The 16,891-nt window shown below is 41.7% G+C and overlaps 1 long non-coding RNA gene across 1 annotated transcript in view; it reads left to right on the top strand.

Moving 5' to 3' along the window:
* Positions 1–6,824, top strand: part of LOC119518701 — a 40,680-nt gene extending 33,856 nt beyond the window's left edge. Inside the window, exons 3-4 of the long non-coding RNA XR_005213819.1 lie at positions 6,081–6,183; positions 6,780–6,824. This is a non-coding gene — a long non-coding RNA (uncharacterized LOC119518701). The remainder of the gene's footprint in view (positions 1–6,080; positions 6,184–6,779) is intronic.
* The last annotated feature ends 10,067 nt before the right edge of the window (positions 6,825–16,891 follow it).

Here is a 16,891-nt window from a genome sequence, read left to right as displayed (position 1 = left end):
CTGTAGCAGAGTAGCTGCTCTGTTCAGCCTCTTAGACTGGTGACCCCTGAAATGGGACTGTCCATCTGTCCTCCATTGTGAATGGTGTCCTTTTCATCAGACCTGGGCCTCTGCTGGTCCACAGACCCTCTCAGACTCTCTGCATTTCCTCACAGGGACATGGGGGACCTCTGGGTCCCCGAATGCCACACCCTGGAGAGCCAAGATGTTTCTTTGGCACCACATCATCACCATCTCTCCCACGTCATGGTGCCAAAGTAGAGAATAGAGCCATTCCGGGGCCAGCAGCCTTTTCTAGACTATGCCCAGAGAACTAGATCATGAGCCTCAGTGATCATACGCCTCCCCATACCCAGGTGGAAGAGCCTGAATCCCTCACTTCTTCACCTGAGGCACAGTCCTCAGGGAGCAGGGAACACAAAGAACCCAGCCATCTTGCTCTAACTCAATATCCCTTCTTCTTCCCACAGTCCTTTGAAGAGGAAGGAACAAGCTTTTCATGTTTTCCTCCTGTCAGACTGGAACGCCCCCTGAGTCATACCCTCCTCTTTCCTGACTCCAGTTTCATAGCTTAAATGCATTTGTAGACAGGGTCTCTGCAAGGAAAGAAATGAATCCACCAATATGGGAAGATAAATGTTATTTCCAAGTATCATATTGGCACAGAGTTAACCAGTATAAGTACAAAATCAACACGCAAAGGAGAACTATGTATTGTAAGGACACAGGTATCTCACATGGACCCAAAAGCAGCGAGTAAAGCCGAAATGGCAGGATATACTGCCTCAAACCCCGACAGGAACTTACAGAATGTTTCTCAGCCTCAATTCCAGATTCTCAGGAGATAAACCAATTGCCCAGCTTGGGTGATAACAGGGAATTGGATCATGACGAGGGTCACTCATATGGGAGGTGATTCTATGGAAGGAGTTTTTGCAGAAGGCACAATGGTTTATGGGCTGGGTTAACACCTCTCAAATTGTCTGCTCTGATGGCGATCCAAATAATGTATAGAAATGAACTTAGAGAGACTCTCAGATAAGCATAAACATCCCTCATTAAATAATAGCATTCTCATTTGAAAAATGTTATTTTTAGCCAACTATATTCAGAGTGAATACTTGCCCTTCCAAATATTTTCTTTATGGGAAGATAGTCGTTGACCTGCCACTTCTTATGCCATAGTTAATTATTTTGTGGGAAATTTATATGTTCTGCCCCTCTTGCATAAGTCATGAGGATATTGGGTAAGAATTCTCAGCAATATTGGCACAGAGCTGCACTTTACCCCCAAGTGCAGGAGCAAGGCTTGCAGAATGTACTGTATCATTAGCTGGGCTCCCTTCCCTCATGATAAACAAACAAGGGGAAGGCAAAGAGGACATGGTTATCAGGCTTCTCTCTCATCTTGATTTGAAAATAGAAATATCATACTGTAATGATCATAAATTAAAAGTTATGGGGGAATGACTGCGTGGCAATGTTCTCCTTTAAGGAGACATGTTAATGCTATTGAATATTTCTCTCTGGTTAAAAATGATAGCTGCAAATGAATACACAACTATACGATGGTACTGTGAACACCTGATTGTACACTTTGGATGACTGTGTGGTATGTGAATATATCTCAATAAAATTGAATTTAAAAAGGCAAAAAAAATAATAAAAATAAAATGATAGCTGCAGCCACATATTATGTGGTTAAGCAAAGTCTTCTTTCACCATATGTATATCTATATCTAAGGATGTGGTTATTTGGGTGGTTGAGCTCCCTGGCTGGAAGGAAATTCACCATATGACAACTGGAGTCAATAGACCCTGAGATCTATTTCTGCTGAGTGTCTAAACCAATACCATTACTATGATCTTATAAAATGATTGTTTGACTCAGCAATTACAATCCTAGATATCCAAGAGAATTAAAAACATATGTCCACGAATGTTCATAGCAGCTTTATTCATAATAACCAAAAAGTAGAAATAAACCAAATGTCCATCAACTGATGAATGGACTAATATAATGTGGTGTAACCATACAATGGAATGTGCAGCCTTAGAAAGGAATGAATAAACCTACAACTTCTCTAATAAAAGAAATTTTAGAATTTAAAACATGGTAAGCGAAAGACAGCAGTCACAAAAGACCACATATTGTATGCTTCCACTGATAAAAATGTCCAGAACCAGAGAAATCTACAGAGACAAAAAGTAGAGTAGTCTCATTTTATAAATGAGGAAGTGGCGCACAGAGAGGTTAAGTGATTTGCCTCAGGTCACACAGCTGCTAAGTGGTAGAATTGGGATCTGAACCCAAGTTTGAATTCTGACTTGACTTAAGAAAGCATAAGCATTTAACCAATATGTTCTCTCTTTTGGGGGGTAGGGGTAGACAGTGATTTAAGTTTTTAAAAATTTTTTTAGAGAAGTTGTAGGTTTAACAGAAAAGTCATGTAGAAAATACAGAGTTCCCATATACCCCTCCCCCCATTATCAACACCTTGCATGAGTATGGCACATTTGTTAAAATTGATGAAAGAATATTATTATAATTGTACTATAAATTATAGTCCATGGCTTACATTAGGATTCATTCTGTTGAAGAGTCCTACGATTTAAAAATTTTTTTCTTTAGAATAAAACTAACCAATATGCTCTTAACTTCTTGCAAATATAATTTCTTTTATTTTTTCAACAGGCCATCCTTCATCTGTAAGTCTTTGCACTTTCATTTCCCTCTTCCTAATACACTATCCACCTTGCCTAACTCCTACTCATTGTTTTCAGCTAAATCTCAGCTAAAATATCACCTCCTCCAGGAAGCCTTCTTTGATTCTCTGGTCCACTGGTACTCAGCTATGCTTCCCCTCCATAGCACTTGTCACTCTACAATGACAGTGCTGTGTACTGGCTGTCTCTCCAACTAGACTGTAGGCTCTGTGAGGCAGGGAACATGCTTGTCAAGCTCCTGTGAACTGTGATCCCAAGCTAGGCTCTTAATAAATATTTGTGGAACAAAGAAATTTGGCAGGGAACTTCTCTGCAAAACCTCTACTATGGTCATCTTGGAAGGCAAAACTCAAATCAGGTTTTCATGCTATTTGTTGTAAGATCCACATGTGTGTGGAGAAAGAGGAAGGAGGAAATGTAGCAGAAGTGACTGTTGTTGCCTTCTCTTTCCTCCACTCCGACAAATCACCAAGAATTAGTCGTATTAAATTTGTATGATTTTAGCAGTGAACTAAACCACCCCAACAATTCCAAGAGCCATTTGCCCAGGCTTTCAGTCAACACCACTGTCACCAGAGTCACTAAGTAGCCAAGGTACTCACTGACATTTAGGCTACCAGGAGGAAGATTGAGCAAGAAGGGCTTTTTACTTGACTGCATGTGGGGTTAAGAGATATAGGACAACCTGAGAAAAAAGGACGAGGGGTGCGATATACACAAATAGCTTGTGTTTCCAGAAAGAAATAGGGCACTTGCTAATAGTGATTGTCTGGGAGACAGCGGGACAGGGATGGGAAGGAGATCTTTTAACTTTGGAACTAGTAGAATTTTATTTTCTACCATATGCATGTAATAGCTATTAAAAAATAATTTGAATATTGATTTTAAAAAAAGAAAGTAAGCAATCTGAACACAGATGTCCTAACTCACTCGGGGTTCTGCCTCCAGTGGGCCCCCTGCATTTCAGTGGGTTGGCTAATTGGGCTGGGCCAGGTTGTGGGCTTCTCCCGCCTGACTCTGCAGTTCCCTGCTCTGTCTTGAAATTTCAGGCCAGCTCAGCTTTCCCCCAGTGACTCATGGAGGGGAGTTTCCAGCACAACACTGTTTGCCTGCAATCCCCGAGCACTGTCAGGGAAGGATGCACCACTTTGGGATCCCAGATCTGGCCAGTTATATCTCCTTGCAAATATGGGTGTGGGAGATTGGGAGTGACTCTTGTTTTCTGTTTCTGTACATTTCTGTATTGTTTGCTTTTTTTTTTTTTTACAGTGTGTACATGTATTACTTTTGCAAGCAGAAAATTTAAAAATTGTAACAGTGCCTGAAATACTCCCAGGTACAACCAGTCTGCCAAGGGCCAATTCTGTGTTCTGTGGAAGAGGCCCAGCCCTCCAGAAAAGCAGAAGGCAGCATGCATCAAAGCTCAGCCAGGCTACAACCAGTGCTTTGGGCAAAGGGGAGCCAAAGAGCATTTTAGCTGGTCAGTGCAAGTGTCTGATTGGCAGTGAGCATGGTGAGCATGGAGTGCTTGAATTTTTCTCCATAAATTATGTCTTGGGCTTGCCCCTCAGATGTATTGTAAGTTCCCTGTAAACTTCTTAAACGTCCCAGTGTAAGCTTTGATTTTTCCCACTCCATCCTGAGCATACTTCCGTCTACCTTCCCAGTCTTTACCATCTCAATAAATGGCATTCACTCATGCTCAAGCCAGACACTTGCGCAAGCTTGATTATTCCCTGTCCCACCTCCCATTCCCAGAACATATCTCCAGTTTACCCTCTTCTCTCTTTGGCCACACCTCACCTGGATCACTTCTACAGACTCTGACTGGGCTCCCTGACTCCACTCCTGCCCCTCTCCAGTCTATCGTGGACATAGCAGCCAAATCTGGGGGCTTTAAAATCTCCAATGGCTCCCCAATACCCATAAGACAAAAGAGAAATTCTGTGATACGACCCATGAGGCTGTGCCCGGCTCACCTCCTACCTTTTCCCCACATGCATTCCACTCTCCACGTGATTGTTTTGGCAACTTGCCTTTGATCGATGTCTTTGCATGAGCTTGTTCCTCTGGTATCTAGGTTTCTTCACCAGAATCAGCTCTTTCCTGTTCCCCTACCTTCTGCCAAAATTGCATCCACTTAACTCTCCACACTCACTAGCAGAAAAAGTAAGATTTCACGTCCTCACCAAACCTACCCCTCCTCATTGACCAATTGATATGTTCCACCTAAAGTTCATCTGGCTGATTTTTGTAAAAAAAAGCAAAAATTAACAAACAAACAAAAAAATCAAACAAACAAAAACACTCACTCAAATTATTGGGGGATATCATCTGACAGCTCTTAAAGGAATTCAGGAAACAGTGGCATGCAGAGTGGGGTAATTTGGCAAAGCTCTAGAGTATTCCTCAGGATGGCAGTTAGAATCCACAGCACAGGTGGCTGCACAAAGCCCTTACCTTCACTATCCGAGCCTATGACCCCCAAACCACCATCGTGAGGTGTCCCCTGTGGTGCAGTACCAGGAGATGCCTTCTAGAGCCATTTACTCACTGTGGTCCAGGGCCCCTTGTGATTAGGAGAAGTGTGTACGGTTAGGTAAATAGGAATGTCAGCTAACTAACCCGCAGAGCACGGCAGCCACCGCACCTTCTCTGACCAGCTAATGTTGTCAGCTGCAGATATATTTTTGAGCTCTTTATTCCCTAACCCAATTCTTGCATTAAATTGTTTTCAACAATACATGCCTCGCTCCATACTAACGAACCCACATTTGAGGACAGGTGGGCAAGGTCAGTGGTCTTGGAGGGGGTTTCAACTGCAGTTTAGGGGTAGTAATTTTCCAAGCCAGGCCAAATTGCTTTGTTTTCTAAGTAGCAATTCGTTTCCAGCGGGAAAATTGGTTGCCACAAGGACAGTGGAATTGCTCCCCGCAGCCCCCGACCTTTAGGAAAGGGATTTCCATCAGCAGTGGCCACTGAGCGGCTTGCGGGGACGGTCGCTGCGCAAACCCCTGTCTGTGGCGAGTTTTAGAGGCACGGAGGGATGTCACATAATTTTTGCTGGAGGAGACTCCTGCCCGCCCTGAAAGCTCAAGGACAGAACCACTGCCTGGGTGTCCGGATGCCCCCGGGGGGCGGGGGAGGCGGGGACCTCCCAGGAGTGCGGACACAGGGCAGGACTGAGCGAGGAGCGAGCGTGCGCTCAGCATCTCCGCGGCCTGAGCGCCAAGCGTCACCCAAGTGTGCGCACCGAGGCCCGAGGCCTGTTTCTGATGTGCTGACACAAGCTGCGTGATTAGTGCGTGGCGCCTGGACTCACCCGGGAGACTGATAAGCCTCTCTTTTTGCAGTGAAGTGCGGGAGGCTGGGATTTGAGTCCGCTCTGGGAAGAACGGTGTGTAAGATCAGTTGAGAGGATTTCAGGCCCTCTCAAGTGTCTCTTCTGGCAAACAGGTTTGTCTGTTTTAGTAAAAATAATTAAATAAATATTCTAATTTTTCCTGTCTAGGATTATAAAAATTATTGTTACCCAATCTTAAAGGATCTCAAATTCATTTTTTAAAGATTATGTATTAAATAAGGAGATCAGATCTGATAGAACACAGAAGTCCCTCCAGCTCTCACATGTTTAAATTACATGAATCTTAGAGATTTGTGTCACTTAATGTGCTCAGTAAAGTGCATATGAAGCCAACATGCCAGAAACATGTCTTTAGGATTCTTTAAAATTAAAAATTCAAAGCTGTAACTTTGCTGAATTGATGTTCTGAAATAGGCAAATGAGTAAAAGTCTTCTACTTATCCCTCCTTCTCTAAGCCCTCGTGCCTTACGAATCTCTTTCAGACCAGGGAGAAGTAGGGTGGGTTTTCTGCCCAACCTGGGTCTTTTCTTCTTTATATTTCACTTTTCCTTCCTCAGGACTTGCAGCCCTCCAAATTTCCCCATTCTTCCATTTGTTACCTTTTTATGACCTTCCTTCTCTGTTTAGTGACTTGAGCTCGCACACCTACGTATACACTCAATGACCAACGTTGTCCAAATTTGTCAGGCATTCAAGATGGCTCCCCAACCTGACCCCAAGCTGTGTGCCCTCCTCAGCGTGAACCCACTTGCCCAGCACCGGTTCCTCAACAAGCTCTGGACTCCCTCCTGCAGGACCTGCTCTCCACCCCTCAGCTTCCTCCCATCTCCTTGTGTCCAGGTCAGTGCTACTTCTTTTGAGATGGGCCCCCTCCTCTGAATTCCCATCTCTTCTACAGCATGCCTCCTCTCTGCTTTTATTCAAATTATTTGTGTTCAAGTCACTCCCCTTATGAGATGATCAATCCCTTAAAGGTAGGGAAAAGATTCATACATGTTTCAATTCCCCACTGAGCTTAGCATAGGTAGGAGCATAGCATTTTTCTTTAAATCAGTGAATGGTGGAATGTTTAAAGAACTTCTTTCTGCTCTTTTTTGTTTGGCCCAACTATTGATTCCCCACCCCTATTAAAAAATAATCTATTTATAAAACAGGAGGAGGATGGGAGAAACTAATATCTGAAATGTTTATCTGGTCCTGAAATTTTCTTCTTCCGTTTCATTTGATATTAGAATTTATTTTTGCCATTATAATGATTGAGTTTTATTTTTAGTATTTAAAAATCTTTTTATTTTAAAGGCATAACTGCTAATTCTATACAATTACAAAAACACACAAATATGCAATGTAGAAAGAGTCGCTTCTCCCGCCACCCACCTCCACCCCCCCAGGTAGCTCCATCAGGATATGGAAAGGAAACCCACAGTGCTGCCCAGTGACCTGGAGGAGGGCAGTGAAATTGGACAACACAGATGCGCAGAAAGAGAGGGCAAGGTGCCAGATAAGCCTCACCCGTTTTCTGCTTTTTTCTGAGGATGATGCAAAATTTATAACATTTTTGTACTGCAAAGCTTATAAACATTGCAATGCTAATGAGGTTCTCTTTTGTGCCACCTTATGGTGTTGTGACAGCTTCTAAATAAACTCCCCGGTAATTTTGTAGCCCAGAAATAGCACAGACTCCAGGATGCTGTAACCCTGTGCTGTTCACTGGATACTGGGAGCATGAGTGAAGCAAAATTGTGTCACCTGAAGCAAGCTTGGAGCTTGTACCCAATGTAAAGGGTGGAATTTTACCTCACTTGCAAGCTAACTAGTTAGTCTGCCAAGGTTTCATGGATGCTGGCAGAAGACATGAGATGTCTGGGCCAGAGACAAAAGACTTGATTACTTCAGTAATTGCAGGAGCCAGAGTGTTAGCATTTTTGTGTTAGTTCCCCGAGTCCCAATCCCCACAAGATGACGTGAAGAGGACCAGGTAACACTGCATTCTCAGTGGATTGCAGTACAGAAGAGGAACCCTGAGCTTAGGGAGCCCAAATCTTTTATATTGGGCAGTAAGTATGCCTGCCCTTTGCTCTGGAGAAAGATACCCCCTCTATCTTCCAAAGCTGTACACAACCCTGCCCTTTGCTCTGGAGGGAGGTAATATTTCTGTCTTCAAACTCTGATCACTATCCAAGCATCCTTGAAAAGACAATCCAGAACAAAGGCAGTCAGTGCCTCTGTTCTATGCAAGAGACCCCTGGAGAATTGTCTCCCAAAGTTGGGGTTCTACTTTTGCTCATGAGGTCATCAACAAGAATCAGAATAACTAAACAGCAGCAAATTCAAGTAAAGCCAGTATTTACTGTTTGCTTCTTGGTTGGAGAGGGCGGGATGGTCAGAAAATAAATTAATGTGCAAACTGAAAGGCCTCTCTTAAGGGGTGACGAATAAGCTTACACTGGAGTTTTTTAATCATGTGTAGATGGAGGGTAAGAGGTATGCAAGGGTATAAGGTATAAGTCAGGTTCAAGAGTTTAGATTTTATTCTAGTCAGTGAAAATTCATTGGAAGGTTTACACAGGGTTCTGGGTTACATGACAGAAATGGAAATACAGCTATTCAGAGGGACACCTCCTTGTTCCAGTGTCCAAAGTTCAGATGTTCAAGGATCATCCAGGTGAGTGAAGGGAACATTGAGCTAAAGTCAGTTCCTGGTCAATAAGCACATGAACAGGTGCTCAGCATTATTCCCATTAGGGAAACGCACATCAAAGCCACAGTGAGATACCATTTCACACCCACTAGAATAGATATTGTTTTAAAATCAGAAAATAACAAGGACTGGCAAGAACGTGGAGAAACTGGAACCCATGTGCGGTGCTGGTGGGAATGTGAAATGGTGTAGAAACCATTTTGGCAGTACCTCAAAAAGTTAAACATAGAATTGCTATAGGACCAGTAAGTTCTACTCCTAGAACTTTGATGAAAGAAAGGGTCATTCCCCTAAGGACTGTGGAGACTCCAGTCCTCCACAAATTTAATTCCAAAAAATTGAAAACAGAGACTAAACAGATACTTGTCCACCAATGCTCACAGTAACGTTACTCATAATAGCCAAAAGGTGGAAACAAACTAAGTGTCCATCGACAGATGAATGGATAAATGAAATGTGGTTATACATACAGTGGAATATTATACAGCCATACATAAAAGGAATGAACTTCTGATCTATGCTACAAAATAGATGAAACTTGAAAACATTATGCTAAGTGAAAGAAGCCAGACACAAAAGGATAATTATTGTATGATTCTACTTATATGAAATAGCTAGAACAGGCCAATTCATAGATATAGAAAGTAAATCGGAGGTTACCAGTGTTTGGGAAGAGGAGGGGGGAATGGGGAGTTATTGATTAATGGGCACAGAGTTTCTGTTTTGGATGATGAAAAAGTTTTAGTAATGGAAGTTGGTGATGGTAGCACACCACGGTGAAAGTAATGTCACTGCATTACACACTTAAAAATGGTTAAAATGGAAAATTTATATGGTATATATGCTACAATAAACAAAACAAAACAAAAAAAACCTGGTTTCTAGTGAGCCCTTTGGCTCTGTCTGAAAGCAGATGATGCTACAACAGAATGGGCGGTCAGAAAACAACCGTGGAGCTGGATGAGTCGGATCCACATTCTCAGCTACTGGAGTATGGGTTGTGGGTAACAGCTGATCCTGTTTGGCTTCTGGAGCCTCCACAGTGCTTAGGGGAATGACCCTTTCTTTCATCAAAGGGCAGCAGTGGAGCTTAACATGGGAGAGGGTCTGCGTTCCTATCACAGCTGAGCTGTGCAGCCTGAGCGCCCTCACTTTGCTGGGTCTGTTTTGCCCCCTGTAAAACAATGGTGACAATGGGATCTAGCTCATAGATCTGTAATGGGGGTCAGAGGGGCATGTAAGAGCCCAGCACAGTGCCTGGTCCAAATAAGGGTTCAACACATGTTTGCCGTCCACTTAAGAGACCAAGTGGCCCAGAGAACAAGGCTGTAGGAAAGCAAAGACTGTGAAATGTACCTTCAAAACTCAGACACTGAAGGCCTCGCAGGGAGGGCAGAACGGCTTCATCTGTCATATCCAGCAGGTCTGTCAGGGTTGATGACTCGTGACAAAAGGTGGTAAACAAATAAGAGGTGATAGAAATGGACTTTGCACCAGAGAGACCTCGGTAAGTCTGGCTATAGGACTGCCCAACCGTAATTACCTCAGTTAGGCGAGTTACAGTTCCTGAACTTCATTTCCTCATTTTAAAACTGGGGAAAACAGCATACCTGAGAATTAAATGAGTTAATGTAAAGTGCCTGCACAAAGTAGATTTTCAATAAATGCTAAGTCTTCCCAGAGCTTTTATGCTTTTTAAAAATTTGCCTATACACACAGAATTAGAGCTGGAAGAGTTTCTAGGCCAACACTTGCACTTCACAGATGGGGAAACTCAGAAAGAAGGTACTTGACTTTGTGAGCTTCCAGGGTGCAGGGCTTGGAGTTCTTTTCCAGTCCCCAGACTTTGCACTGCCATTGGGAGGCTTTCGTGGCCCTGCTTTGCTGAGACACAAGGGAGGAGATGTGAGATATCCTCTGAGATATCTCCATCAAGGGAAAGAGTTAGAGAAACCTAACCCTGCTGAGTTTTGTCAGCTCCCCAGCAGGGCCTCTGTCAATTAATTTAATGGACTCTTTAGTGCAGTCCCAGCCAGGGAGCAAGAAGGGACAGTGTTTATTTGCTTTTTCCTCTCACAACCTGAGTTTCACAAATGCACATCCTTATATTGACTTTGAGGGCCTCAGTGTCACAAAATCTATGCTTGCCCATCCCCGTTGCCATAACAACAAAGCCCTGAAGGGTGTCAGATGCACAATGTCTTGCATTGTTCCTGAATATCCAGAAAAAATGTAATCACTTAGATCTTATATCTTTCCAAGAAAAAAAAAATTAACATAGTTAAAAAAATTTTTTTAATCACAAAAAATTATTTGAAAGCTGTCGAGTCAAAGACTTGCTTAACAAGATGTCTACTCACCTTGGGCTTTTGCATCATGTCTCAGCCCAGACACTCTCTCTCATTGCCTTCGGTTCTGGCAATACTTACCCGGCTGGTGGAAGGACATCTAGAAACCTGACATGCCTACACACCTACCAAGTGTTCAGGTTCCGTGGCAAGGGCTCAACTCTTCACTATTTGAATATCTCATTTTCCTAGGCCAAAAATTTGGTATCCAACTGTGGATTTTCACAAAATACCCTGTGCTTTTCTATTAAATCTTATTATATCAGGTGGAGGAGGACAGGAAAAATTTGTGCCATTAATTAGAGAAAGGAAATACTTCAACTGGGCAAAGAAACCCAGTATTTTTCCTCTTTGTGTTTAGAAAATCATTTTGGTTGGCATATTTCACCAGCAAAAGAGAGGGAATCAAGGAATTGCCTACAGATTGGAGCCTTTTTAATTCTAGAATTTCTTAATGAGTTCGCTATCAAATTGACCTCTTGCTTTTCCATTTCTAGTTTGTTTTCATCCCAAAAGCCTCCTTCAAAGAACCTAGAAAGTGTGAACTCCACGAAACAAGAAATGGTCACATATTTTAAGAGAGTTGCCCAAGATAGAATGGAGAGGAAAGAAATTTTCTTCAAAAGGTATGTTTGAAGGTGCTAGAGAATAGTTGTACCTGCACAGCCCTGGCCACAGATGATTCTACACAGCCATGCTTTAATCCCGGAAACATCCCAGAAAAAAACAGACATTTTGCACATTAGTCTGGAATTACCTTTAGGAGTCTGGAATTAAGTCCTGTGCTCCTCCTATTCTCCACCATAACCAACTAACCTCCCTCCCTCCCTCCCTCCCTTCCTTCCTTCCATGTGTATTTCTCTACATCCTCTCCAACACTTGTAATTTTCTGTTTTTTAAATAATATCTGTTCAGATTTGCTAATGTTGCCATTATGCAAAATACTCAAAATGGCTTTTATAAAGGGGATTTATTAGGCTAAAAACAACCTAAGTTCTATGGCCATAAAAGTGTCCAAACTAAGGCATCTACAAGAGGATACCTTCATTGAAGGAAGGCCAGTGGCGTCTGGAATACCTCTGTCAGCTGGGAAGGCACATGGCCAGCATCTCATGGTCCTTTGCTCCTGGGTTGTGTTTCAAAAAGGCTTTCTCCAAAATGTCTCTGGGCCTTGGTCTCTCTTAGCTTCTCCCTCACAGCCTCTGTGCATCCTTTCTTGGGCCTCTGTCTCTCTTAGCTTCTCTCAGCTCTCTTCTTGGTTCCCTTGCAGTGTTTCTCTCTAAGCATCTGGGAGTCTTCTCTTAGCTTTTCCAGGGCAAACTCTGGCCTTCATCTCTTAGCTTAGCGTCTCCAGACGTCTTTCTATCTGCATCTCCAAGCGTTTCCAAGCATCAGCTCTTGGGCTCTCTTAAGTACTCCAGTGAATTAATCAAGACCTACCTTGACTGGGCGGGGCCACACCTCCATGGAAGTAATCTAATCAAAAGTTTCACCTACAGTTGGGTGGATCACATTTCCATGGAAACAACCTAATCAAGTGTCCCACCCTAATCAAAAAACTAACAAGTCTGCCCACACAAGATTATATTAAAGGACATGGCTATGTGGGGTACATAATAGATTCAAATGAGCACAATATCCATCCTAGGGAGTATGAAATAGTATCTCATTGTGGTTTTGATTTGCATTCCCTTAATGGCTAATGATTTTGAGCACCTTTTCATGAGTTTATTGGCCATTTGTATATCTTTTTTGGAGAAATTTCTATTTGAGTATTTTGTCTGGTTTTTATTATTTAACATTTTTGTTGTTGAGTTGTAAGATTTCATTATATATTCTGGATAGTAAATGCTTATTGGATATGTAGTTTCTGAAATTTTGATCAAATTCTGTAGGTTGTCTTTGAGGACAAAATTTTTTAATTTTGATGAAGTCTCATTTGTGTATCTTTGTTGTTGTTGTTGTTGTTGTTACTTGTGCTTTTGGTGTAAAACCTAAGAAACCATTGCATAACATAAGACTCTGAAAGTGCTTCCCTATGTTTTCTTCTAGGAGTTTTATGGTTTTGGTACTTATATATATAGGTCTTTGATCCATTTTAATTTCCTTTTTATATATGGTGTGAGGTAGGGCTCTACTTTCATTCATTGCCTATGGATATCTAGTTTTCCCAGAACCATTTGTTGCATTTGTTGAAGAGACTATTCTTTCCCCATTGTGGAGACTGTCCCTGTGCTGGTTTGAATCTGTTGTGTACCCCACAAAAGACTATGTTCTTTTAATCCACTCTTGCAGGGGCAGACCTATTGTGGGTGGGAACTTTTGATTAGATTATTTCCATGGAGATGTGACCTCACCATTCAAGGTGGGTCTTAATCCTTTATTGGAGTCCTTTAAGAGAGTTAATGGAGAGAGAGAGAGAGCTCAGAGAAACTGAGAGAGACATTTTGGAGAGAAGCTAAGATATGTAATCCAGAGTTTGCCCCTGGGAGAAGCTAAGAGAGAACCTACGAGAGAATATCTAGAGTTTGCCCCAGGAGAAGCAAGAAGGACCCACAAGAGAAGCTAAGACAGAATCCCAGAGACATTTTGGGGAAAGCTATGGAAACCAGAAACTAAACCTGGGAGAGGACCAACAGTCTCCAGCCATGTGCCTTCCCATGTGACAGAGGAAACCAAGATGCCATCAACCTTTCCTCATAGAAGGTATCATCCTCCTGATGCCTTAATTGGGACATTTTCATGGCCTTACAACTGTAAATTTATGAACTAATAAACCCCTATTGTAAAAGACAATCCATTTCTGGTATATTGCATTTTGGCAGCTTTAGTGAACTGAAACAGCCCCCGGGACCATAGATGTGAGGGTTTATTTCTGAACTCCCAGTTTGATTCCATTGGTCTATATGTCTGTCCTTGTGGCAATACCAGGTTGTTTTGATTACTGTAGCTTTGAAATAAATTTTGCATCTATATCATAACAGATATAGGTCTGTAATTTTCTTTTCTTGTGGTGTCTTTATCTACCTTTGGTATTAGGGTGATTTTGGCCTCATAGAATGCATTAGGAAGTGTTCCCTCAATTTTTTGTGAAAGCTTGAGAAGGATTGGTGTTAATTCTTCTTTTAATGTCAGTAATATTCACCAGTAAAGCTCTTTGGACCTGAGCTTCTCTTGGTTAGGAGGCTTTAGATTACTGATCCAATCTTTTTACTTCTTATTGGTCTATTGAGATCTCATTTCTTCTTGAGTCAGTGTAGGTATTTTGTATGATTCTAGGAACTTGTCCATTTCATCTAGGTTATTTAATTTGTTGGCATACATTTGTTCTTAATATCCTCTTAGAATCCTTTTTATTTCTGAAGAATCAGTAGTAATGGCCCCCCTTTAATTGCTAATTCCAGTTATTTGCTGTTCTATTTTGCTAATGCTGCCAGAATGCAAAACACCAGAAATGGATTGGCTTTTATAAAAGGGGGTTTCTTTGGTTACAAAGTTACATCTTAAGGCCATAAAGTGTCCATCAACAAAGGCTACCTTCACTGGAGGATGGCCAATGGTGTCTGGAAAATCTCTGTTATCTGGGAAGGCGCATGGCTGGTGTCTGCTCGAAAGTTCTGATTTCAAAATGGCTTTCTCCTAGGATGTTCCTCTCTAGGCTTCGGCTCCTCAAAAATGTCACTCTTAGTTGCTCTTGGGGTGTTTTGTCCTCTGTTAGCTTCTCCAGAGTAAGAGTCTGCTTTCAACGGCCATCTTCAAACTGTCTCTCATCTGCAGCTACTCTCTCGGCTTCTGTGTGTTCTTTAAAGTGTCCCTCTTGGCTGTAGGTCCTCTTCAAAATGTCACTCTCAGTTGCTCTTCAAGATGTCACTCACAGCTACACTGAGTTCCTTCTGTTTGTGAGCTCATTTATGTGGCTCCAGTGATTTAATTTAGATCCACCCTGAATGGTTGGGGTAACACCTCCATGGAAATTATCCAGTCAGAATCATCACCCACAGTTGGGTGGGGTGCATCTCCACAGAAACACTCAAAGAATTCCGATCTAATCAACCCTGATACTTCTGCCCACACAAGATTACGTCAAAGAAAATGGTGTTTTGGGAACATAATACATTCAAACCAGCACATTTGCATACTCTCGCTTTGTATTTTTGTCAGTCTAGCTAAAGATTTGTAGATTTTATTGATTTTTCAAAGAACCAACATTAGCTTCATTGATTCTATCATTTTTAATTCCTTGTTTCATTTATCTCCATTCTAATTTTTGTTATTTCCTTCCTTCTGCTCTCTTTGAATTTAGTTTGCTCTTTTACTACATCCTCCAGCTGTGAGGTTAGGTCTCTGATTTGAGATTTGTCTTCTTTTTTAATGTAAGCATTTAGAGCTATAAATTTCTCTCTCAACACTGCCTTTGCAGCATCCCATAAATTTTGGTATGTTATGTATTCATTTTCATTTGCCTCAAGATATATCCTAATTTGCCTTGTAATTTCTTCTTTTATCCATTGGTTGTTTAAGGGTGCATTGTTTAATTTCCACATATTTGTGAATCTTCCAGTTCTGTCTCTCTGTTATTGATTTCTAGCTTCATTCCATCATATGATACATTGTGTGATTTCAGTTTTTTTTTAATTTATTGAGACTTGTTTTGTGACCCAATATGTGGTCTGTCTTGGAGACTGATCCATGTGCACTAAAGAATGTGCATTCTGCTGCTGTTGAGTAAAATGCTCTGTTTATGTCTGCTAGGTCTAGTTGGTTTTGGGTATTATTCAACTCTTCTATTCTCTTATTGATCTTCTGTCTAGATGTTCTATCCATTTTTGAAAGTGGTGTATTAAAGTCTCTGTGACACTTTGAATGTATTATGTCCCCCAAAATGCCATTATCTTTGATGCAATCTTGTGTGGGCAGACATAGTGTTGATTAGATTGTAATTCTTTGAGTGTCTCCATGGATATGCGACCCACCCAACTGTGGGTGATAACTCTGATGAGATAATTTCCATGGAGGTGTGGCCCTGCCCATTCAGCGTGGGCCTTGATTAGTTTACTAGAGCACTGTATAAGCTCAGACAGAAGGAGCAAGCTTGCTGCAGCCAAGAGGGACACTGAAGAATGCACAGGAGCTGAGAGAGGAGCTGCAGCCTAGAGAGGAACATCCTGGGAGAAAGCCATTTTGAAACCAGAACTCTGGAGCAGATACCAGCCATGTGCCTTCCCAACTAACAGAGGTTTTCTGGATGCCATTGGCCATCCTCCAGTGAAGGGACCCAATCATTGATGACTTACCTTGGACACTTTATGGCCTTTCTGGTGTTTTGCAAAAAGGCAGCATTAGCAAACTGGAACAGTCTCCTACTGTTAATGTAGAACTGTCAAATTCCCCTTTTAAATCTGTCACTATTTCTTTCATATAATTCAGGGATATATCATTAGATGCATACATATTTATAATTGTTATGTCTTCTTGTTGAACTGACCCCTTTATCAGTATACAGTTGCTTTCTTTTGTCCCTTGTAACAGTTTTGTTTACTTAAAGTCTATTTTATTGGATATTAGTTTAGGTATCCTAGCTCTCTTTTGTTTACTCTTTCTATGGTATATTTTTTTCCAATCATTTCACTTTCAACTTACTTGTGCCTTTGAATTAAGGTATATCTTTTGTAAACAGCATATAGTTGGTTAGGCATTTTTATCCATTCTACCAGCTCTGCCTTTTGACTAGAGAGTTTAGTCCATTTACA

The sequence above is a fragment of the Choloepus didactylus genome, chromosome 22 (assembly GCF_015220235.1).
Source record: "Choloepus didactylus isolate mChoDid1 chromosome 22, mChoDid1.pri, whole genome shotgun sequence".
In the NCBI taxonomy this organism is placed as follows: Eukaryota; Metazoa; Chordata; class Mammalia; order Pilosa; family Megalonychidae; genus Choloepus; species Choloepus didactylus.
The sequence above is the reverse complement of the archived record's forward strand: the minus strand, read 5'-3'. Positions and strand labels throughout refer to the sequence as shown.